Source organism: Eleutherodactylus coqui, chromosome 12, assembly GCF_035609145.1.
Source record: "Eleutherodactylus coqui strain aEleCoq1 chromosome 12, aEleCoq1.hap1, whole genome shotgun sequence".
NCBI lineage: Eukaryota > Metazoa > Chordata > Amphibia > Anura > Eleutherodactylidae > Eleutherodactylus > Eleutherodactylus coqui.
Genome location: NC_089848.1, coordinates 79,023,780 through 79,049,784, shown reverse-complemented (window position 1 = coordinate 79,049,784; position 26,005 = coordinate 79,023,780).

Sequence of the window (26,005 nt, the reverse complement as noted above, 5' to 3'; positions counted from 1 at the left end):
TTGAGTGTGTGTACCTGCATGTAGAAGAGCTGAATCTGTGTAGCATTGCTGAGTGTGTGCGGCAGTGGTAGCAGAGCTGAGCTGAGTGTGTAGCAGCATGTAGCAGAGCTGTGTGTGCAGCAGCGTGTATCAGTGCTGAGTTTGTGTAGGAGAGCTGAGTGTGTAGCAGTGCTAAGTGTATGTAGCAACGCATAGCAGTGCTGAGTGTGCAGCAGCGTGTAGCGGTGCTGAGCCTGTGTAGCAGCATGTAGCAAATCTGAGTGTATGTATCAACGAGTAGCAGAGCAGAGTGTGTGTAGCAGCATGTAGCATTGCTGAGTGTGTGCAGCAGCAGTAGCAGAGCTGAGCTGAGTGTGTGTAGCAGCAGTAGCAGAGCTGAGCCGAGTGTGTGTAGCAGAGCTGTGTGTGCAGTGGTGTGTATTAGTGCTGAGTGTGTGCAGCTGCATGTATCAGTGCTGAGTGTGTGCAGCAGCATGTATCAGTGCTGTGTGTGTGTAGCAGAGCTGAGTGTGTGCATTAGTGTGTGTTGTAGGAGATAACCTCTAGTAAGACTATACTTCTCTGAATATTAGCCATGGGGAGGGGGGTGACTTTTTTTTCACAATGTACAAACAAAGGCTGGGCAGTCAGACTAGGGCAGGTCTTTGGACCACCCCCACACCTTGAATCGCAGTTCTAACCCTAGAATTGGACCTCTTTTCTGTGCTTTCCCAGCACACAGCTGCAGTGTGAGCAGAGCAGGGCACGCAAATGCTGTATAGGAGCAACAGGATCATGACCTCATCATTCGGCTCCACTCCGCTGTGTGCCCTGAGTGGGACTCCCCTCTGCCTCTTTTCTGCGTCGGCTACCTTTCCTCACACAAACACACTGCTGACCGCACCAATCACGCGGCTGACAGTGCGACCGACTTGTCGGCAATGCACTTAATGTGCGTTTTGTATATGGCAGGGTCGCAGGGTCCTGGTCCCAATTGTGACCCCTGCGACCCCTAACAGTACACCTATGACCACAGCCCTATAAGTGCACAGTTCTACAGTCCTAGTCCAAGTATACAGTTCCATAGTCTTACAAGAACACAGCTCCACTGTTAACCCTGTACAGGATGGGCAGTGATTGTTGGCATAGTTTGGTGATGAGCAGGACACTCAGAAATGAAATGTATGTGAGAGTTCTCATCGTATTATTGATCCACATCAAAAAGGATTAAGTCCCAGAGGGGAGAGATCTGATCGCTTCTTATTAAACCCATAACGAGAAGCAGATGTCTTAGCTCAGGTGCACAGATGGAGTCTGACTCCTCGATACAGAGCGCAGTGCTGCTTATTATCATTTCATGAAATTTTGATGAATTTTGAAATGATTTTGGAGAATGTCATCAATCGCTCTTTAAAATGTTGCTGCGCGGCATATAAATTAGGAAGAGCGGTCCGGTGGGTGTGCTGGTTTATTCCTCTTCTCAGCAAGCTTTGCCTGTAAACTCATCCCTGTGTTTTCAGGCAATGCTGCAAATTCGCACAGCACTCTGACGTGTGCATGCGTAGATCTACCCACAAATGGGGCAGATGATTCACGCATGCGCACATCAGCGAGATCAGAGCACCACTACCTAGGAACAGAGGGGTGGCCTTACAGGCAAAGCTTGCTAAGAGAGCCGGTCTGGCCCGCCTACCAGACTGCCTACCGGACCGCTCTTCCTAATGCGGCGTGGGAACCTTTTAAATAGTGATTACACAAGTATGGCTTTGCAAAAAGACATGGGACAATAAGTTTTCTAAAGGGGGGTATGTTTTTATTCTAGCGCTGTGCTTGGTCTACTGCCTTAACGTACGCTGGCAGGTTCCCTTTAAAGACACAAACTGAATAAAAGTTCTAAGACTATGATAATGGCAGTAGTTATTCACATACTCACCAACCAAGTGTTCTATATTAACCCCTTCAGTGGCAGGTTTATTATTACCATGCCATGCCTCACAGGGCAATTTTTTTTAAATGAGTCAACAATGCAACTTAATCTCGCAAGTATTTATTAAGGAATGCAACAATCGCATTGTAACTTTTTTTTATAATGAAAGAATACATTATAACAATTTTGGAAAATAAAAATAAAAGAATTCATAATTTTAGCAAAATCAATCTGCAAATTTCAGCACTAGAGCTGTCCACGAAAATCTTCCGGGATTTAACTGCATGGTCAGTGCAGCAAGCCCTGGAGATTTTCCGGGCATGCCACTAAAGGGGTTAATAGACGGGGCATGGGGCCAACAATTTTTATGCGTTATACAACTTTTTAAGTTTTCCTTTCAAAATATCCCAGATGTTCCTTTAAAAAAAATTGGTAGCAATGGTTATTCACATGTATAACTGCTGTGCTCTCCATAGCCTGGATACTGTATAAGGAATTGGACTGATATATCTCTTCTAAATAGACCAACCTAAATGGAGACACCAAAACGGATGGCATAGAAACAAAACAATGCTTCCTCTCCTTTGAAACCATGATCCCCAGCCTCTCAACTATTTGACTTCCTGTTTTGGTGACCATTTAGTTACATGTAACTTCAGTTGCATTTGTCATACAATAGACTGCCTCTGATTCCTGCACAGACTTGTTTTCCGTCCCTCCTTCTCAGGCAACAGAAAACATAAGCATATTGTACAATAATTCAACTTTACAAGACAGACCACATGAAAGGAGCTGGTTGTCTTATACTAGCCCTACTCTATGAGCTAGAATGGAGATCAGCCATTTAAATACATCCCCTGATGCTAGCGGCCTCGAGCCATTCACGGATAATGTCAGTGGGAACAAATAAATGCACTTTTTGGCTTGACTGACAAGGATGCACCACGCAATCCTGCACTTTAGTGCTACAAGGTTCATGGTTGTAACCGCATGGTGCCTATTTGTGGGACCCCACAAGGCAGTTAGATTAATAGAGGGCACACACTTTGCGGTAAACAGCAACAATCTTTACTTGGCAGTTGTATCTGCAGTGCTGTCTCTTTAACTTGGCACACAGTTTCAGAACATTGCAACAGTTTAAATTTTTGGTGATGTGACTCTGCAAGGCACTCACCTTAAAGGGTTAAGACTGCCCTAGAGATGGGAACCTGAGGTTATAATGACCTCTAATGGCCAGTTTGAAAAACTGCACTCTGATATTGGCTCTTATGTGCTCAGGACGTCACATGTTTGGAAGGGCCTAGAAAGAACGAGGAGAGTGCAGCGTATAGAGGTGCTGCTAAGCTGTTGCTGGAGGAGTGCAATAATCAGCAGAGTTGTTGCTCCAGGGGTAAAATAACCTGCAGTTAAGCAGCTGGGAGAGAACAAACAGCTGGAAAGGAAAGCAGCAGCGTGGATCTCTGCATGTGAGAAGGGCTGTTGTGAGAGCACAGACAGCAGTGATCGGAGAATCCAAATACTGTGTGCTGCCAAGTGGGAGAGAGTAGCCGTGTTACAATCATATCCTGAAGTGAGCATCGGAGCAACAACTTGTAAGTGAGGCCGACCTAGAATACAATGTATGTGGGGGCGTGGCCTGACTGCGGACAAAGACGGACGCCATCCTTTGAGCACCACTCTGATATAAACCTCCACAGCAATTAGAAAAGCACCAGCGGGACTTCCCTCCGCCACAAAGACGTACCTGAACCTCCTGTCGTTCCGATATGACCCGGCGAAAGCCTTCAAAGGCGCCCCCGCAGCCTCTTCCCAACTTCTTCTCTGCCCGCAGAGGCAGAAGAGCTCCGGCGGCAGCGCTCCCCCCCTCCTCGGACGAACCTAGCAATGCTGCTATCGGCTCTCCCCAGAGGCAAGCTTCATCAGCAGAGAGTCCCAACACCGACCGGAGGGATGCACGCCGACTTCTAATCCTGGGAGAGGTGAGTGAGACATCAGCAGCCATCACACGCAGCCCCACTCTCCCAGCCAAAATGGCGCCCAGCCACATGTCACACACAGAGGACAGTCGTTCACCCTCAGCTAGCCCTGAAAAGAGGGGACAGAGGCTAGAGGAGGCAATAAACATATCTTTGCCACCACCCAATACCGCAGAATTTTTAGAAATGGTCCCAACATCAGACCAACCTGCGTCAGAGGCCTTTATAAAGGAGATGATGCTCGCTCTAAGGAGCACTATGAGAGAAGATCTCCACACATTCTCGTCATCATTCAGCTCCACCATAAATGAGATTGAGGAAAGAACCTCCCATATAGAAAATAAAATGGAGGAATTAACTAAATCTCACAACTCCCTGATTGATGCACACTACTCTCTGGAGGAGGAGGTAGACCAAATTAAAGTTAAGATGGTGGATCTGGAAGATCGCAACAGACGCAATAATGTAAAATTTAGGGGCATTCCAGAAAAAGTTAGCCCAGCAGATTTGAAGGACTTCCTGGCGCAATTAATGAAAAAACTCCTGCCTTCTACTCCAGATCAGGAACTCATAATTGATAGGGCACACCATCTGCAGAAACCGAAATTCCTTCACGACAATATCCCACGTGATGTCATAGCGCGGATCCATTTCTATCACATCAAAGAGGCACTCATGTTTACCTCCCGCAAAATGACTGATCTACCGCCACAGTTCTCAAATATTAAATTATTTGTGGACCTATCCGCTGCTACCATACAAGCTAGGAAATCCTTCTTCCGTATAACCTCATCCCTCAGGAAAGTAAAAATTCCTTACAAATGGGGCTACCCCACCAAACTTATACTCCACAAAGAAGGCACTACATATGCATTTAACAAGCCAGAAGAAGGCGAAAAAAACCCTGATCTCATGGGGCTTTCAGCTCACCAAAGAACCCCAAAATAAATCCGCCGCTCATCGTCCCCTAGAGCGTTCAGGAGAGAATACGCAACCTCGCTCACCCCGCTGATTTATATATTCTCCCGCAAAACCTGGAGGTTTATTTCCCTCTCCCGTCGGGTGAACTTTTTAACCCCCCATAACGACGCAGGATCACAAACCTGCGAGAACAGCTCAATATGGGCAGCTGTTCCCAACAATTTTCTGGCTATTAAACACCGCATCCAGAAACAGTTCTATATCTGGCCATACTAGTTGGCGTTTGTGGCCAGCTATCCCTGTTATGATTGTTCATGTTGTCTTTCCCTTCCCCAATCCAACAACAGTCAGCAAAAATCCAAGGTTCCATAAGTACAACACTCAGCAGCTTCCTAAAAAATGGTGTTAAAAATATCTTCACTCAATGCAAAAGGGCTTAACTCTCCCTATAAGAGGTCAGCAGTCTGGAGAGATGCAATACATGAAAAGGTCGACATCATATGTCTCCAGGAATCACATTTCGTCGCGGCAGCATATCCCCCCTTTCTCCACAAGAAATTTCCCAATATCTTTTTATCCTGCGCTGAGAAGAAGAGAGCGGGGGTTATAATTGCAATTAAAGAAACCATAGATATAGATCTCACCGAAAAGATCATAGACCCCCAGGGTAGATATATTATCTTGGTAGGTCTATTTAACGAGGTACAAATGACCCTAGTAAACATATATGCCCCTAATTCCTCGCAGATCTCGTTTTTAAGCAAGATCCTTAAAAAAGTACGTAAAGTCCAAAAAGGCAAACTTATCATATGTGGCGACTTCAGTCTTATCCCTGACAAACAACTTGACTCAACCAGCACCGCCAATAGACTTATCACCCACCCTCGCCCCATGGCTTCACAAACAAGCACTGTTCGACTCTTATAGATGTCTCAACTCCACATCTAGGGAGTATACCTTTTACTCCCCTCGCCATAGATCCTTCTCAAGGATCGACCTATGCTTGGTGGACAAATGGACATTAGCGGGAGTTAGAAGTGCAGACATTGGTAAGACTACATGGTCAGACCACTCCCCTATATATCTTACGTTTGAGACATCCAATCCTCTCCGCCCACCTGGGAACTGGAGAAACAATATCTCCCTCATGAGGATCCCTGAATTTAATAAGCTGATCAAAGAATACAATGTATGTGTGCACATTATTAGGGATGCAGACAAATAGCTTAGAGGACTGTTGCGTTGGCCTTGAACTGTTTCTGTGCTCGCAGTTACAAACTGAGATGGGGCACAAGGATGCGAGCCTGCACAAATGAAACATATCGGCTGGGGTTGAAAGCTATGTTTCACATGGACTGTGTTGCTAGAAATAGAGCATCAACCTATTAAAGTACGGACTGTATGATATATGTTTCTGTTCAACTGGATTGATCTCTTTACGGCTTTATTGATACTATTTTCCGCATTACTGTTATTTTGTACTGGGTATAGAGCATTAATAATGCTAGGGTTTAGCTAGCCATAGATAGTGATAGGAAAATTTATGGTAAAAGGTAAATGGTTGAACATTGATCATTTTTGTTCCTTTCTTAGCAAATAGATATTGCATATTTTTGTAACTCCATCTGCTGCATCGTATCCTGATCTTGCTTTGTGATTTAACCCCATAGTGTTTTTACATCCTGGCTGGCTGGGATTTAATCCCCAGGGCTGTAAAAACACGCTCCTTCTGGGGATTCACGCTCATGGATCGGTCCAATGGATTCCCAGTCCAATGGATATCGGTGATTGCATTAAAGTAAATACAAAGTAAAAAAAAGATAACGTTTCAGCTCTCCTCATGGATCAGATCCATGAAGGGAGCTGAGAGTACTCACCCCCATTTTCCGTGATGTTCCGCCGATGTCCAATGGATAATGGCGATCACGTAAAAGTTAAGAGACAGTTGAAGTTTAATGCTCCTTTCGGTTTGGGTCACGTTGTGCATACAGGCAGAATATTAGGGCCACAAAGGGTATGTTTGTGAACACAGGAAAAACAGGGGTATCCATTTTGGGGTGAAAGTCTTTATTCATATGTGTGCTGTACAAAAAAGAACCTGTTTTAAAATGACATAATTGCAAAAGAAAACAAAACCCAAATCATAATTTTTTCCTTCTGCTTTGCTTAAAAACTGTGATGTCAGAATACGCAGCACACCCCTAGATGAATTCATTAAGGAGTCTAGTTTTCAAAATGGGGTCATTTGTGGGGGTTCTCCATCGTTTTGGCCTTCAAGGGCTCTACAAGTGGGATATGGGGCCTAAATCACCTTCAAGCAAAATGTCTGTTCTGAAAGCCACCGGCTGCTTCTTTTGGTTTGGGCCCTGTTGTGCATACAAACATAAGATTAGGGCCACAATGGGTATGCTTCTGAACAGAGGACAAACAAGGGTATCCATTTTGGGGCGCAAATCTTCATTTTCATGTGCACTATAGAAAAAAAAACTGTCTTTAAAATGACATATTTGCAAAAATATGAAATTTTATTTTTTCTGCTCGAAATTGCATTAACTCCTTAAAAGAAACAGTGGGGTCAAAATACTCATGACACCCCTCAGTGGATACATTAAGATGTGTATTTTTTTTAAATGGGGTCATTTGTGGTGGTATCTATCATTCTGATACCTATGAGCCTTTGCAATCTTGGCTTGGTGTAGGAAAACAAAGTATTCCTCAAAATGTTGATAATTAATGTTAAATTTGTACGCCTCCTAAATGGTTAACAAAACTAAAGTTTTTTAAATGTGCATCCAGAATAAAGTTAATAGATGGAAATATATAATTCAGCAACAATTTGTACACTATGTTTGCACATATTTGAGATATTACAGTTGAAAATGTGAAAAAAATAACAATTTTTTCAAAATGTTCCCAACTTTGGCACTTTTAATAAATATACACAAATTCTATCGGTCTATTTGTACCACCTAAATGATCAATGTGAAAAACAGAAAATTAACCAGCGCTCCGATGCTTTGGAAAATGGCAGATGATGCAAGGTAGTGCAAACGAGGTGTATATGATGTGGATGTTTACTTACTTCGCAGGGGTGCTAGTGGTTAAGCACCCCTGAATCCAAGGTAGCAGGCAGAATTCAGAAGGTATATATAGTAATTCCTTTTTATTGCGACGCGTTTCGGCCGTTATATCGGCCTTTCTCAAGCTTGAGAAAGGCCGATATAACGGCCGAAACGCGTCGCAATAAAAAGGAATTACTATATATACCTTCTGAATTCTGCCTGCTACCTTGGATTCAGGGGTGCTTAACCACTAGCACCCCTGCGAAGTAAGTAAACATCCACATCATATACACCTCGTTTGCACTACCTTGCATCATCTGCCATTTTCCAAAGCATCGGAGCGCTGGTTAATTTTCTGTTTTTCACATTGATCTATCCCTATCCCGTGGTGGTTTTTTCATCGCCGGGAGCAACCAAGACGCTCTCCTCAGGATGTCTCATGAGACCGGTGTGAGGAATTTCTTTCTGGATTGACACGCCATCTTGGATATTGACGCACGGGCACCCCACAGACGGGCCCGGCGTCACGGGGTGAGTTACCTTCTGCACACGATTGCCCCATATTTATTTACGTATATTCTCTGTATTTTTTGACAACCACGTCTTATCCATTTCTTGGAGCGCTATCCATCTTTACCACCTAAATGAAGTACAACATGTGGCGAAAAAGCAATGTCAGAATTACGTGGATATGCAAAACCTTTACGGAGTTATTCTGTGTTAAAGTGACACATATCAGATTTCCAAAATTTGGCCTGGTCATTAAAGGGGTTGTCCCGCGGCAGCAAGTGGGTCTATACACTTCTGTATGGCCATAATAATGCACTTTGTAATGTACATTGTGCATTAATTATGAGCCATACAGAAGTTATAAAAAGTTTTATACTTACCTGCTCCGTTGCTGGCGTCCTCGTCTCCATGGTGCCGACTAATTTTCGCCCTCCGATGGCCAAATTAGCCGCGCTTGCGCAGTCCGGGTCTTCTGCTTTCTTCTATGGAGCCTTTCGTGCAGGATGCCGGCTCCGTGTAGCTCCGCCCCGTCACCTGCCGATTCCAGCCAATCAGGAGGCTGGAATCGGCAATGGACCGCACAGAAGAGCTGCGGTCCACGGAAGAAGAGGATTCCGGCGGCCATCTTCACAGGTAAGTATAGAAGTCACCGGAGCGCGGGGATTAAGGTAAGCGCTCCGGTAAGCTTTCTGTACGTCCCTGCATCGGGGTTGTCTCGCGCCGAACGGGGGGGGGGTTTGAAAAAAAAAAAACCCGTTTCGGTGCGGGACAACCCCTTTAAGGAGCAAACAGGCTTGGTCACTAAGGGGTTAATACTGTCCATATTCATGGAATCCAGTGGTCTGTATCAGATAAACAAAGCTCCAACAATTATAAAGAATTTTTATCCTAAAAACAAATCAAGGTTGTACGTTAATTTTGGAGGTACCGTATATACCGGCGTATAAGACGACTTTTGAACCCCGAAAAATCTGCTCTGCAGTCGGGGGTCGTCTTATGCGCCGGTAATACCAAAAAAAAAAAAAAGTGTAAAAAAAAAAAATTTATTACTCACCTCCCACGGCGTTCTGTCGCGCTCCGGCAGGATGTCGCTCGCCCCGGCAGGCTGTCGCTCGCTCCTCGTCCCCGGCGCAGCATAGCTTTCTGAATGCGGGCTTGAAATCCCCGCTTCCAGAAAGCTAATACACACGCCGGCAGCCATGACAGCATTGAATGGCTGTGATTGGCTAAAGCACACGTGGCTTCAGCCAATCACACTATTCAATGACATCATTGAATGGCTGTGATTGGCTGAAGGCGCACGTGTTAGCAATCACACCCATTCAATGATGTCATTGAATAGTGTGATTGGCTGAAGCCACGTGTGCTTTAGCCAATCACAGCCATTCAATGATGTCATGGCTGCCGGCGTGTGTATTAGCTTTCTGGAAGCGGGGATTTCAAGCCCCGCATTCAGAAAGCTATGCTGCGACGGGGACGAGGAGCGAGTGACAGCCTGCCGGAGCGCGACAGAACGCCGTGGGAGGTGAGTAATAATTTTTTTTTTTTTTCTCCACTGTATACCGGCGTATAAGGTGACAGTTGGGGGGTCGTCTTATACGCCCCGTCGCCTTATACGCCGGTATATACGGTATATATTAATAGAACCTCATTAAGAGAAAGTGAATCACTCAAGTTCACCCCATGTCCCCGGCTGAACTCATTTTAAACAGAAGCTTGTATGGCTAGACATGCAGAATAAAGCATACCATCCTCTGCGAATGGGCAGCTCAGTACAGAATTACACGGGAGTCGGCAGCAGACGCTGGATTTATTCTGCGGCGGATCACGTAGCCTTTTATGTAAAGCAACAGACTTGATAAACATAAGACAACACCAGAAAAAGCCATGAATTACTGGAAGCAGAGCAGGCACGGAATATCAAGCAGTCCGTGTACGGAGATGGCGGTAACGGGCCAGAGATGACAAGAACAAAGCATATTGGAGAAGATCTGTACGAGCCAAATGAAGAGGTAATGACATGGACTGGGCCAGCTGCAGAGTGGCACATAATGAATCAGGAGGTTCCATCCAACACGCTGACTGTGTCCTGGAATATCAATCAGTGCTTATCGCAGGGTTGTACATCCTTACCCAAAAGGAACAGGCCCAGTGGACTTGTCTTAACTTAATGTTAGTAAGCAATCCAGGGACATGTCACACAGGACAAAATATCCTGCAACGGTGGTGCGGAACATGCCGACCCTGAATCCTGCACCAAAATCTGCGCTCCTAACTGTGGATTTTGATGCAGAGTTGTTGGCAAGATTTTGCTATTTTCAATTTCGGATCAAAATCCGCAGGGTAACAGGGCAGACTTTGGGGCTGAATATTCTGCTCCGTCTCTAAGGGACCGTTCACATGTATGCCTAAGTGCTTAAACACACTGCTGTAGGTGCAACTACATGTGCCTCTACAGAGCGTAGTTGAGCCTAAACGAGGGAAATTTCTTCGCCAGCTTTTCAAACTCCGCGCCAGAGCGCATGAGTTTGGAAAAAGCCACAAGAAGATAGGACAGGACCTATCGGGCAGGTCCTATCTTTTCTCAGCCGTAGTATTCATGGCTGAGAAATGCCGATAGTGAAAATGAAATGAAACTATTTTACGGCCGTGCTGTGTTTTGGCCCTAAAGATGCAGCTTGATCTGCTGCTGTGGATTTCTACTTCATAAGGGCTCAGTCACACGAGTGGTGATCTGCACAGAAATACGAAAATCTGCATGACCAGCTCCATGGACACCCATATGTTCTTTTTTTGACATGTGCGGACGTCCGCAGTGCGGATATTTTTCCACACGGAAATACGCGTGGATCTCCCCTGATACGTGCGGACCTCCGCTCGTGTGACTGAGCCCTAACTCACATGTATGTATGCTGATTTTGGTACAGAATTTTCTGCATCTTTAGATGTGTCTTGAAGAAATATTCCACACTTGTAAGAGGTCCCTTAGGTCACATGGGTGTAATTTTTCTGCCTGGACGCAGTAAAATTTGCCGCTGCACAATTCTGCACCAAGCTTAACTGTGGATTTTGGTGCAGAATTGCAGGCTGATTTAAGCCATTTTCATTCCACATCAAAATCTGGAGAAAGACATGTGGATTTTGGTGCAGAATTCATCGCAACTTGCCTTGTGTAAATTTCTGTGCATGTAAAAAGTCCCTTAGGGTTCTGATTTCTTGTACCATTACGAGAGCAGGAAAATGGTTCCCACTGGCCGAACAGAACCGTCATACAATGGAACCAAAAGGTGATGAACAGAGCCCATTGACTCTATGGGACCTTTTACACGAAACCAAATATTTCACTCCAGAGTTTCACAGCGATCATGATAGTCTCTGGTCACCCCAGTGGCGATATTGATGAGTACCTTACCGAACATGATGATTTTGGTTGCATATCATATACTGGAGAACTCACTGGTAAGAAGCACTTTCTCATGGCATACTTAGAACTTCAATTGCAACCAAATGAACAATGACAGTTTTTGTAGGTCATGGGTGCTCAGTGACAGGGGATGACTTGCTTCAGGATGAGACACCACATGCCTAGCAACCAGGCAATAACGGAAGTATGGGTGGAGACATGGGTGTAGCCAGGTTGAGATGCAGGGGACGGGCAGGTGACGCCAACAGGTGCTGATTGGTTGATGCACGCTGTCACTTTCTCCCCTGGGTTTCCATCATCTCTCCAGAACCCACCTGCTGTCAGTGTCCAATCTTTGCTCCTATCTCCCTTCCCGGCCCAGAAAACCAATGTGGCTCGACAAGACTGTAAGGGGGGCAATAAACAAAAAAAGAAAGCGTTTAAACTACTAAAACAAGAAGGCAGCGAAGAAGCGCTAAAATCGTGCAGGAAAAAAACAAAAAATGTAAAGGAAAGATCAAGATTGCTAAGGCGGAGGCAGAAAGACTGATTGCCAAAGTGAGAAAGAACAACCCTAAACTATTCTTTAATTATGTTAACAGCAAAAGGATTTGCACTGAGAGCACTGGCCCTTTAACAAATAATGCAGGAGAAATCATAGAAGATGATGGGGGGAAGGCAAACCTATTAAATGGTTTCTTTTCAAGTGTATTCACAAACCAAAAGGAAATGTTCCATGAGATGCAGGGAAATAAAATGAACCCCCTGCTATATATAGCATACCTAACACTGCAGTAAGTGCAGAGTCAGTTAAAGAGGATTAAAATGGATAAATCACCGGGTCCAGATGGAATACACCCAAGGGTTCTAAGGGAACTAAGTGATATGATAGCTAGACCACTATTTCTTATATTTATGGACACTACTAAGACTGGGGTTGTACCATTGGATTGGTGCATTGTCAACGTGGTTTCAATATACAAAAAGGGATCCAAAAGAGAGCCTGGTAACTACAGGCCGGTAAGTCTCACTTCAATAACTGGAAAAATATTCGAGGGGTTTCTGAGAGACGCCATTCAAGAATACCTCAAGGAGAACAACGGTATAACTCCTCATCAGCATGGGTTCATGAGGGGTCGATCATGTCACACCAATCTGATCAGCTTCTACGATGAAATAAGTTCTAGGCTGGACCTGGGAGAGTCCATTGATCTCGTATATCTGGATTTCTCTAAAGCATTTGACACCGCGCCGCATAGTAGGTTGATATATAAAATGAGGCAGCTTGGACTGGGTGAAAACGCTTGTAGCTGGGTAAAGAACTGGCTCAAAGATAGAAAGCAGAGGGTGGTAATAAATGGTTTGTACTCTGATTGGGCCACCGATGCTAGTGGGGTACCACAGGGTTCAGTACTAGGCCTTATTCTGTTCAATATATTTATCAACGCCCTGATAGAGGGACTGCACAGTAAAATATCAATATTTGCAGATGATACAAAACTATATAAGACAATTAATACAACGGAGGACAATGTGCGGCTGCAAAAGGACATAGATAAGCTGGGGGCTTGGGCAGAAAAATGGCAAATGAAGTTCAATATTGATAAATATTAGGTTATGCACATGGGCAGGAGAAACAGATGTCACCAATATACACTAAATGGGGTACAACTTGGGAAAAGTGAAATGGAAAAAGACCTGGGGGCAGAGGCGTAACTTGAATCTCCCGGGCCCCGATGCAAAACCTGTAACAGGGCCCCAAACTATAATGCTTTATTTATAGTACTGGGCTCCCTCTATGGAGAACTGAGGCCTTATGGGCCCCCCTAAGGCTCCTGGGCCCGGGTGCAACCGCATCCCCTGCATCCTCTATAGTTACGCCCCTGCCTGGGGGTACTAGTGGATTGTAGATTTAACTGGAGCAATTAAGGCCAGTCAGCTGCTGCAAAAGCAAATAAAGTCTTGGGGTGTATTAAAAAAAAGGGATAGGGGCGAGGGACGAGAATATTATTCTCCTACTATACAAGGCATTTGTCAGGCCCCACATGGAATACTGTGTACAGTTCTGGACACCGCTGCTCAGGAAAGATGTTGCAGTGCTTGAGAGGGTTCAAAAAAGGGCAACTAAACCAATAAATGAAATGTGAGGACTAGAATACCCAGAGAGGCAATCAAAATTAGGATTATTCACCCTGGAAAAAAGACAGTTAAGGAGCGACCAAATAACTGTGTATAAATACATGAGGGGACAATACAAGGATCTCTCCCATGATCTGTTTATACCCTGGACTGCGTCGGTAACAAGAGGGCATCCTCTACGTCTAGAGGAATGAAGGTTTCATCACCAACACAGAAGGGGGTTCTTTACTGTATGAGCAGTGAGACTGTGGAACTCTCTGCCTGAGGATGTGGTGATGGCAAAATTCATAGAGGAGTTTAAGAGGGGACTTGACGTCTTTCTAGAGCGGAAGGATATAACAGTATATAGACATTAGGTGAACAGCAGGTTTGTAGTTCTGGGTCTAACAGTCAGGTAGAAACTATAAAAGGTTGATCCAGGGATTATTCTGATTGCCATTATGGAGTTGGGAAGGAATTTTCCCCCAAATATGCTAATTGGCTTCTGCCTCTTGGGGTTTTCTCGTCCGTATCATTGGGGGACCCAGCCAGACCATGGGATATAGCCACTGCCACTAGGAGGCGACACTAAGCAAAAGTGTTAGCTCCTCCCACCAGGCTATATCCCCCCTGCAGGCACTCAGCTAATTAGTTTTTAGCTTAGTGTCTGCAAGGAGGCAGACATGTCAAGTCCAGGAGGACGCTATGGCGGGAATACGGGGAGTCGGGGCTTTTCCCTGGCTTTCGTGTCTTCCCGGGGAGGGCGCAGGCAGGGGGTGTCTCCGCCACACTGCGGCGCCCTACCCAGCGAAGAAAAGGTGGCACGACCCTGCCTATGTGCATTGGAGGTATCCGGCATACTCAGCTGGGCGGAGAAACCTCTGCAGTCCATATCGGCAGTTCACATCCCAGGCATAGAAAACTGGGTAGCAGATTTTCTCAGTCGAAAGACAGTGGACCCCGGCGAGTGACAGCTGCATCTGGAGGTCTTTCAAGCGATATGTCAGCGCTGGGGCACTCCGGACGTGGATATGATGGCTTCCAGACTAAATTACAGGGTTCTCCCTTTCGTGGCACATTCAAGAGATCCTCAGGCGGTAGCAGTGGACGCCCTACTGATCTCGTGGGCAGGGTTCAAACTACCATACGTGTTTCCTCCTCTTCCACTTATTCCGAGGATACTAAAGAAGATCAAGAGGGAAGGAGGACCAGCAATCCTGGTGGCTCCAGATTGGCCGAGGCGAGCATGGTATCGAGACATAATCGAGATGTTGGCCGACACTCCGTGGCCACTCCTAGAACGGGAGGACTTACTATCACAAGTACCAGTCTTCCACCCGAATTCAAAGTCGCTTCGTTTGACGGCCTGGCTGTTGAAACCGCGATATTAAAGAAACAGGGATTCTCGGAAGCAGTTATCCGAACTATGGTCCAAGCCAGGAAGCCGACATCATCGAGAATTTATTATCGCGTATGGAGACGCTTCTTCAGCCGGTGTGAAGACTGCCATATACATCCCATGCGTTTTTTACTAGCAAACATTCTAGCGTATCTACAAGCTGGACTAGAATTAGGGCTGAAGCTAGGTTCATCAAGTATTGGCTCTTTCAGTGCTCTTCCAGAGACCAATTGCTAATAGGTTGGCGGTGTGGACCTTTCTTCAAGGGGTTGCACATACGTCACCCCAGTTCAGGTCACCTACTCCAGCATTGGATCTGAATTTGGTGCTGGATGCTTTGCTGTCACACCCTTTTGAGCCACTCAGGAAGGTACCCCTGAGACTGCTATGCTGGAAAGTGGTCTTTTTGGTGGCGATCACATCAATATGGAGGGTATCCGAATTAGCTGCACTATCGGTCGAAACCCCTTTCCACCAAGACAAGGTGGTGCTGAGACCAGTTCCAGGTTTCCTACCAAAGGTAGTATCAGCATTTCACCTTAACAAAGATATTGTACTTCCATCTTTTTACCCGGCTCCGGGACATGCGAGGGAGAGAGCGCTGCACCGACTGGATTTGGTGAGGGCCTTGCAAATTTATGTGGCAAGGACCAAAGACTTCCGGAAGACAGAGACACTGTTCGTAATCCCGGAAAGGCCATGTAAGGGTTCTGCGGCCTCGAAACTGACCATCTCGAGATAGATTCGGTCGCTAGTGACAGTGGCTTATCAAGCCAAGGGAAGGTCACCACCATTCCGGATAACGGCCCACTCTACAAGGGTGGTGGGGGCTTCCTGGGCGGTTCAACATGGAGCCTCAGCATTGCAGGTGTGTAAGGCAGCCACTTGGACGTCCCTGCATACATTTGCGAAATTTTATAGGGTCCATAGATATGCATCAGCGGACGCTGCCCTGGGTAGAAAGGTTCTACAGGCGGCCATCCCCTGACTGCTGGGGACCTTTTTTTCTGGGAATTTCCCACCCTTTTATTTCCGGGACTGCTTTTGTACGTCCCATGGTCTGGCTGGGTCCCCCAATGATACGGACGAGAAACGGATATTTTTGGTATAACTTACCGTAAAATCTCTTTCCTGTCACGTTCATTGGGGGACACAGCACCCTCCCAAGGATTAATTGCTTTATAGCAGGGCGGAGCCCTTTAGTCTCGGGTCACAGATGATGAGATATATATCCAGAAGACTGGTATGTCTTTCCTTGGTTTACGTTAAAATGTAAATAATTTTTTGTGTACTCCCACTGGCTGTTCCTACTGCTTGCATATAAACTAATTAGCTGAGTGCCTGCAGGGGGGATATAGTCTGGTGGGAGGAGCTAACACTTTTGCTTAGTGTCGCCTCCTAGTGGCAGTGGTTTTATCCCATGGTCTGGCTGTGTCCCCCAATGAACGTGACGAGAAAGAGATTTTACGGTAAGTTATACCAAAAATATCCGTTTTGCCTTCCTCTGGATCAACTAGAGCAGGGGTCCTCAACTCCAGTCCTCAGGGACCACCAACAGGTCATGTTTTCAGGATCTCCTATAGTAAGAACACCTGTGGCAATGTCTGAGGCACCAACAATAATTACATCACCTGTGCAACAATGAGGAAATCCTGAAAACATGACCTGGTGGCGGTCCCTAATGACTGGAGTTGGCGAACACTGAACTAGAGGGTGGAAATAGGCTGAACTAGATGGACATTGTCTTCATTCAGCCTAACATACTATGTTACTATGACCCGGTTGTCAGTGTCCCATCTGCACTCCCGACTCGACTGTCAGTGTCCCCACTAGTGCTGTCATCTATGGCGGTGCTCCAGGCCCCGCTCTCACTTTCTCTGCCGCCACCAGCGGGCTCCCAGCTCCGCTGTCACTCTCGTCCCCACCGGCCTCCCGTCTCTGCACCCAGCCCCACTGTCACAGTCCACCCGCCGGCTTCCCCTCCTCTGTGCTGCCGACTCTGCTGTCACTCTCCTCCCCGACGGCCTTAAAGGAATGAATGGATGGCCAGCCTATACCTCTGTCCCCCACAGGGTCACAGCTGCTGTCTTCTGCTGCCGCGATAGCCGCTGTGTTCAGCCGCACGACCGAGGTGGAATCAGCCACTGTCTTCTGCCTCTGGATGCATCATGTCACCTATGTCGCCACGCTGGGTGTCAGCTGCTGTTGTCTTTTCGATGGATCCATGGGGAAGTCGGTCGATGTCTTCAGCCATGCTGGCTGGCTGGCAAGTAACAGTGGAGACGGGACAGCAGAGACCAGGAGCCAAATCTGCAGCTAGGAGCATGACCGGGGCATTACCTCCAGCTAAAGTCAGTCAACACCAAGCTTCCGGTGTTGACATATTGCACCACTACCTCGGCAATCTCGGTCTGAAATCCATTTGTTGATTAGCGAATATTTGTAGCCTTATTGCAGCTCTCTGTGGCAGAAACTTCTGAAAAAACTTCAGCGACTTTGGTGGCATAGCTCCAAATTTTTTTATACCGAGCATATCCTCTTGCAAGAGCCACCAATGTAATCTCAAACCCACCTGACCCGTTCTAAGGAGACATTACCAAGTACAATGTACCAAAGTACAAGGGCACTCTCCTTGAACTGTATCAAACAGGTTAACAAACATCATAGACCCCCATTACATCCTTACAGAGGGAATATAGCTTCGTGTAAGAGCAAGATGATTGAAAGAATGTGCTGATACGATCAAGAATTGTGGTAGAGAATTCCTGTCCACGCAGTTGTCGTCTGGCTTCAATCGTTGGTCAATTTGCTCTTTATAATCATACGAATCTGCTTATGCAGTACTTTATAAACGGTTGTTGGCGGTATGTATGAATTGTCTTGATGCCCGGCTAATTGATTTTCCAAGACTTCTGATACCCCGCTTAAATTTCTTCTATTTTCTCATTAGAAGCACTTCGATGAGCTCCCATAGACTGTTTTGGAACACTTAAAGTCATGAGATACTTCTAAAAAATATAGCGTTTTTTTCTAAACCCATTGAAATCAATGCAGAAAAAAAAAAAAAAAAATATTTCCAATTTAATGCCATTTCTCTGCTCTCAAAACAGGACAAAGAGATGGAATAATAACTGAAAGCCCCAACACAGCTGTGCGAGCCCACCTTTATTCTGGAAGTGTTTCAAAAAATAACATACTCTGAAAAGACCCTATCAGTCTAGGCGATCCCCACAGGGAGATGCTGGCCGAAACTCAAATCTTTGTTCTGAGTGGCTTTCAAAGTTCGTGTTTTCTGGTTTGGTTAGACAGGTTTTCTTTAAGGTTGCTATAACACAAGTCCTAGTGGCCGCCGCTAGTCCTCGCATTTTACATCTGGACTTACAAGTGCAGCTTAGCAAGTAGCATTAAATCGCTAGCGTTAGCGGCGTAAAAAAAATTACTTTTTCGCAAATTGAATTAAAGCTTTTTGATACTTTCAGATGCGGAAATGATTTATGGCAAATTTGTTCAAAAGTCAGGGTTACTTAGCTAATAGCTAAATGATGGATGTTTCTTTTGTTCTTTACACAAATAGGAATACATTAGCCATTCCAATTTATGACAATAAATCTATGTTCTGCTAATGTGAGCACTCTGCATGAAGTCGCGCCAAAAGATGAACAACCCAACAGCACTAACAACATAAAATAAATGTACTGCTTGTACTTCTGTAGGAGGGAGAGCTATTTCCCTGCTCTTCCCTCTAACTATAGTGTCTCCCACTATGCCCCCTGGAGAAAAAGTCTCAAATATTCTCAGCACTGCAAGCACCATATAAAAGGAATTCCAGCTGCATCACACAGAGAGAGCGCAAAGTGTGGGCCAGTGATGAGTGCTGTTAGAGCGCTACAGATTGAGAGTGCAATAGCCTGCAGCAAGAACAGCACAGCCCTATGTGACACAGAGCTGCTGGGAGTTGCTGCTGGAAAGGTGCAACAGTCTACAGCAAAAAAAAAAGAATCAGTAAAAGCCATCCCAAGGGGCTCTGGTTTGCTGAACTGAGCATTTGGAGACTGTCTGGGGCAAGCATCTAGACAGCATCAAGGATTCCTAGAAACTGCGTTAGAGTACTCCCGACCCTGGACTAGCCTGGGTCGCTAGAAGTGACAACTTTGCTACATACTGTAAGTGAGGCCAGCCTCAACCTGACAATAGGTTTGTATACTATTAGAGACACAGACAGTTAAACAGGCCCGTTGCGTAGGACTTGAACAGTTTTAGTCCTTGCGGTTACGAAGTGAGATAGTGTCACTCAAGACTACCAATAGAGACATATTGGCTGGGGTTGAGTGCTGTGTTTCAAATGGACTGTATAGATAGTAGTAGACAGTAGCCCTTTAAAGTACTGACTCTGGGATTTGCAGTATATTTTTGTTCAACAGGATGGATCCCTTTACAGCACTATTGATGCGGTTTGCCACATTACTGTTATTTCGTATTCATAGTATCATTATAGTATTGCGCATAGAGTATTACTGATCCTAGGATTTAAGTAGCCGTAGTTAGCGTCACGGAAATCTACAGTAAGGCTGCCTGTCCACGGGCGAGTTGTCATTGCGAGATCCATTTTGATAAATGACATGCTTTCCATAGGCTAACTAATGAAAGTGCAGCGCAACATCCATGAGCAGAGAATCATAGCGATTCTCCACTCGTGTGATTTAGGTCACGGCATGCTGCAACTTGCCGTGATTATTCGCGGTGAACCTATCTATTAGAGAGGCTCATCACGGAGACCTGTCAGTGCTCTCCTCCCCCGCTGCAGAATACCACTAGCGATATTCCATCACGGCCGTGGACGGGCAGCCTAATGCTGGGTCCCACGGGACGCTTTCACTGTGGAAATCTCGCGGTTTTGCCGCAGCGAAAAAAACACGAGATTTCCACGGGATAAGCACAGCTTTAAAACCCGCGGCACATAGCCACGGGTTTTGGAGCAGCTTCGGCGCATGCTTTTCCATTGCAGCCACCTCTCCCATAGAGAGGAGCAAGGCCAAAACGGAAAAAAGAAATGACACGCTGCGTCCCGGGAATCCGAGACGCAGCACCAGCTAATGCTGGCTTTGCCGTGACAGATTGTCCGCGCAGTGGGGATGAGTTTTTAGACAAATCTCATCCATATGGCTGGTTGATACCGGGATTGGTGGCCGCAGACAAACTCGCCGCAGCGAAATTCTGCAGAGAAATTCGGGGGCAAATCCGCGCCGTGTAAACCCAGCCTAAAAGTTAACTGCTTACCTTTTATTATAATATTATTCATTTTCTGGTTTGTAAATAAATATTGTATCATTTTGTGATTCCCTCTGCTACATTGTATTCTGAATTTGCGTGCTACCACCACCCACGACACCTCTATGATGCTTGGGCATTTCATGATAGGCTTCGCCCCAATGTTGCACTCGGCCATGTGAAACTAACTTAAAGGGGTTGTCCCGCGAAAGCAAGTGGGGTTCAGCACTTCTGTATGGCCATATTAATGCACTTTGTAATATACATCGTGCATTAATTATGAGCCATACAGAAGTTATTCACTTACCTGTTCCGTTGCTGGCGTCCTCCTCTCCATGGTGCCGTCTAATTTCAGCATCTAATCGCCCGATTAGACGCGCTTGCGCAGTCCGGTCTTCTCCCTGGTGAATGGGGCCGCTCGTGCCGGAGAGCTGGTCCTCGTAGCTCCGCCCCGTCACGTGTGCCGATTCCAGCCAATCAGGAGGCTGGAATCGGCAATGGACCGCACAGAGCCCACGGTGCACCATGGGAGAAGACCCGCGGTGCATCGTGGGTGAAGATCCCGGCGGCCATCTTGCTAAGGTAAGAAAGAAGTCGCCGCAGAGTGGGGATTCGGGTAAGTACTAAACTGTTTTTTTTTTTAAACCCATCCCTTGTGTTTGTCTCGCGCCGAATGGGGGGCCTATTGAATAAAAAAAAAAAACTGTTTCGGCGTGAGACAACCCCTTTAAGTCTCTTCAAAAAGAAGTGGGCAGCGCTAAGCACCAACTAACAAGATCAATCTGTGATCTCCTGAAATACTCTGTGCTGCTTTTTGATTGAGCGCCTTCTATTTTATTCTCTGATGCTTTATCTTAAATCAGTTGGCAGGGAAAGGGTTACAATGTATGGAATGAAATAGTATTTTCATCTCCGTATAAAAACTCACTGGTTGTAATATCACATTTGGTACTTTAATGTAGATGGACGGACATGGTGGAATTTCAATCCAAGAGAGGAAACTCCCTGTGGTTTGCGTAAATGAATCGCTCCTGATAATGATTACATTTACACTCGCTATTTGTCTTTCTGACAGCCCCGTGTCTCTGAACTGATGGGTCCTCGGTGCTCGTCCCAATCACTATGCTGCGGGGAGCGAGATCCTTCATTATATATCCATTTCTCAGTCAAATCTATTTTTAAGAAAGCTGGGTGACAACTGTCAAAACCCAGAGACTCCTGAATGGCAAATACGGTATGATAGACAAATACATTAGTTATCCTGTACTGATCCTGAGTTACATCCTGTAGATCTTTTTTTATTGGAAAAAGTATAAAACATAATAAAAACAACACGGACAAAAAGTAAAAATAAGCAAAACACAAATAAAAGTAAAAATGCAAAACATAAAAAAAATATCTTCATTGGTTAAATCCCTGCCTGCTGAAAGAACTTTAGAGCAGTTCAGGGGGGCCAAGCGGTTGTAACTAATCAGAGGCAATGCCCAGCCGTCATTGAATGACAGCAGAGCGATGCCTGTGATTGGACACAGCGCTCAGCCAATCACAGGCAGCGCTCACCTATTTATTAATCAATGAATGGCTGAACGCTGCCTGTCAGCCAATCAGACACAGCCCTTTCAGAAGGCGGAGATTTTAAACCCCGCCTGCTGAAAGAACTTCAGAGCAGTTAGATGTGCTTGAACCCCGGCAACGGTGGAGAGGTGAGTATATATATTTTTTATTTTTTTTACACAAGCCAGGGATGATTTTCTGGGGAGGGGTTATATTTAAAGCCCTTCCCTGAAGGGTTGCTGGTAGCCCATTGTCAGCTGTGGTAACAGAATTCTTCATCTCCGCAGGGAGTCCCTTTTCACTGAACACTGTGACAATGCTGTCACAGTGTTCAGTGATGAGGGGATACCCCGCGGAGATGAAGAAATGCTCTGCCACAGCTGTGGAAGAGGATCGCGATCTTCTCTGTATGTTCTCAATGGGGTCAGCACTGCTGCCGCCGGCCCCATTGACCACACGGTGAAACCCCTGGATGCAACAGCATCTAGGTGCTTCACAAGCCAGGAATCCCCTGCTGCAGCTGTCACTGCCACAGCAGGCGATAGCGATGGTACCACACTTTATGTGCGAATTCTAGTTGCGTTTTGCGTTTCGCTGTCCTTTCTTTTACCAGTGCGAATTTTTTTGCGCATGTAAAAATCAGACGTGTGACCGCTACCATTAAAAAGCATTAGTTCTAAAAGATGCGAATTGCAAACACAAAAAACATGCAGAACAAAATAACACCCACCTGACTGAGCCCTTAACATTACATCCTAACCAAAACTAGGACAAGACGACTTCTGCAGCCTCAAGTCCTGGCCCAAGTTCGATTCCTGCAAACATTTTGAAATATACTTAGCTTAGAAAACAAAACAAAAACCTAAGGTGAAAGCAATCAGCCCAGGATATAGGAGCCTACTGCACTAGGGCACCCTAAAAAGAACCCTCTCCAGAGGAGAGATGCCCTGGATGCACCAGATCTTTCAAACTCCGAGGATTTTCCACTGCGTCAAAACTAGACACAGAAACATTAAATGTAGGAAAAACTAAGTAGCAGCGCTGCTGTCTTTTATCAGAGAAGACAGAAGGGATCAAGAATCATTTTTATTACAGCTACATGTTACAAAGTCGGACAGACTTCTTCGTCAGGTCACATTACAAGAGCAGAAGAATGAAAAACATTTCAATAGATGATATAAGAGGAAAAAGGCAGAGCGTCTGACGTAATGGAGAACTCCTCCAATCAACACATGCCAGCGATCAGAGCATGCAAAAAATAACTACATTTAAAAAAAAAAAAAATGGAATTCTAGATACATAAAATTTTTTCCCTTTTTAAAGGGTAATAAAAGAAATAATTAATAAAAGCTTTCCATAGTCTGCATAATTATGTAAAAGAAGTACATAACCATATAAAAGATGCACAATTACATAAATAAAGATAAAATAAAGTTTTTTCATTTAAAATAAATAAATAGATAGGCCTTTATATAAGATAATCTTTATGTAAAAAGGAGTAAGATAAAAACACATGCAGAATAATTGATAACAGCATAAAATGAATGTCATTGATGACAATAAGGGCTCACACCCACTGGTGTTTTTATTTCTTGCGCTGCGAGAGCGAGTGAAAACAATCGCCTTGCAGTGCAAAAACCCCCGCTGCGATAGCAGAAGCGCTAGCCCCATTGAAAACATAGAGAGAATACCGCGGACTTCTGCCACAGCTGTGACAGCTGTGGCAGAAGTCCAGGATGCTATCCCATTGCTTTCAATAGGGCCCCATTGAAAGCAGTGGTTTAGTGGCAACCCCTGCTGCATGATTTTCAGGGAAGGGCTTGAAATATAAGCCCTTCCCTGAAAAATCATCCCTAGCTAGTTAGAAGGACTAAAAAAATCTTTACTCACTTCTCCGCCGCTCAGAAGCGTCCTCTGGCTGGCTCCCCTGCACTGCTGTCCAGTACTTTCAGATTTAAAAATCCCTGCCTCAGGAATGGGCTGTGCTGATTGGCTGAGTTCTCAGCTTATTACAGGCAGCACTTAGCTATTCATCAATGGCAGCAGAAACTCCAAAAGAACAAATTTGGGAATCGCAGAAATAAGGTCTGTGTTAAAATATAACTTTTAATAGACATAAAATAATTGGCCAAAATGACAAGACACACATATAAAGACATCCCACATAGCGATGGTTAATAATAGGACTCTATTGCACGTGGGCATCTGCTAATAATAATTGACCAGTACGAGCCCCGGTACCTATTCTGGGCCATAAAAGGCAGGTCTACACTGGGCTTAAGTGGTTTATCCTGTTAGCCACCAGTCCACCGTTTGATCCGTCTGCTCTTCTCCCTCCGTGCAGGCTCACCTCTGCTCTCCTTCCCACTCATTCTTTGCAGTGGGAGGGGGCGGAGTTAAGTGCTGGCCAGTTCCACCTCCTCCCATTGCTGGCTATGGACAGAGGGCAGGACGTGAGCGGAGCTAAGCCCTTATGCAGATTTGTGCGCCCTTTCACGGGCATCTACGCCCCAAATGATAGCGTATATCAGCCGTGGGAAAGAGCCCTGAGATAAATGTCATAGCATGAACTATAATTGAGAACAGATTTGGTTGGGCATTCATCCTGAGTAAGGGCTTAAACAGATGGCCGTGTTTTCGGAATCTTTTGCGGACATGAAAATCACGCCTGCAAAAGTGACGCAGCAAAGCCATTGCTTTCAATTGTTTCGTTTTCACTAGCGTGATTCTCCGTGATATTACTACGCGCGAGAAAAAACAGACCCTGCTATATCTATCTCGTACATTGTTTTTGTATGTGCAAGAAAAAATAGGACAGGTCCTCTTTCTGCTTTTTTTTTTTACAGACGCAATAGCGCAAAGTTTGCTTAGTGAAAAAAAACTCTTCACAGAAAAATACAACTTTTTTCCCCCTTTCCCCTCTTATTTGATTGGTTCCTCCTTTATTTTCCTTTTTTCGTATTGGTCACTTTTGTTATTTTTTATTTCATTTTTTTTCCTCCCTTCATTATTCCTTTTTTTTTTTATTTACACTTATCTATCTCTGCTCTTTAGTTTGGGGACTTTTCTGTTGTGAGTGTGGGAGATATACTGGAACATTTTTTGCAATCATCTATTTATCTGCTGATTACTTTAACCCTTTCCAGTTCAATTTGTATCCTGGTTTTCCTAGGGGGCTTACTCTTTTTCTGCCTTTATACAACAGCGCTATATGCTGGCTAAAGCCAGTACTACATGAGGTGAAACATTGGATAGGCTCCGACAGCAGAGAGGCTGGCAATATACAGTAAGAGAACCCCAACAGGGTCTTGCAACATCGGAGCTGTACAGCCTTAAATCATAATGTCTTCAGGCGTCCGACATTGGATTGGAAAGGGTTAATGCATCAATTCAGACACATAGGTCTGCAATAGGTGTATGTGTGAATTAGATAATGGGCACATGTGCTATACTGGCTGGTACCTCAAGAATGGGATTATGTAATCTATGAGGTGCCCCATAGCAAACTTTATCTTGGGCGCATGCGCGCTACCCTGACCAGCCTGCCAGTATATAGTTTTCTGACGTGTTGACGTCATGCATCATTGCATCATATCATTACATCATGACACTAACGAGCACCGGCTGCATGTGTGCTTTCTTGGTTACCGCAATTCAGCCATTGCTGACGCACCAAATAATTATTTAATAATTTAACAGTCAGCGGCTAATTTGTCTTTTCCTGACGTGGTGCGCCTTTTGAGGTTACCAAATAAGTACTTAGACAATTCAGGTACAATTGGGTTCCGCGGCTAATTTATCTACATCTTTGATCTGGCTAGGGACCTCTGAATGCCATATACTCTAATATGAAGACTTCTATTTAGAGACATAAGACTCTTGATGAAT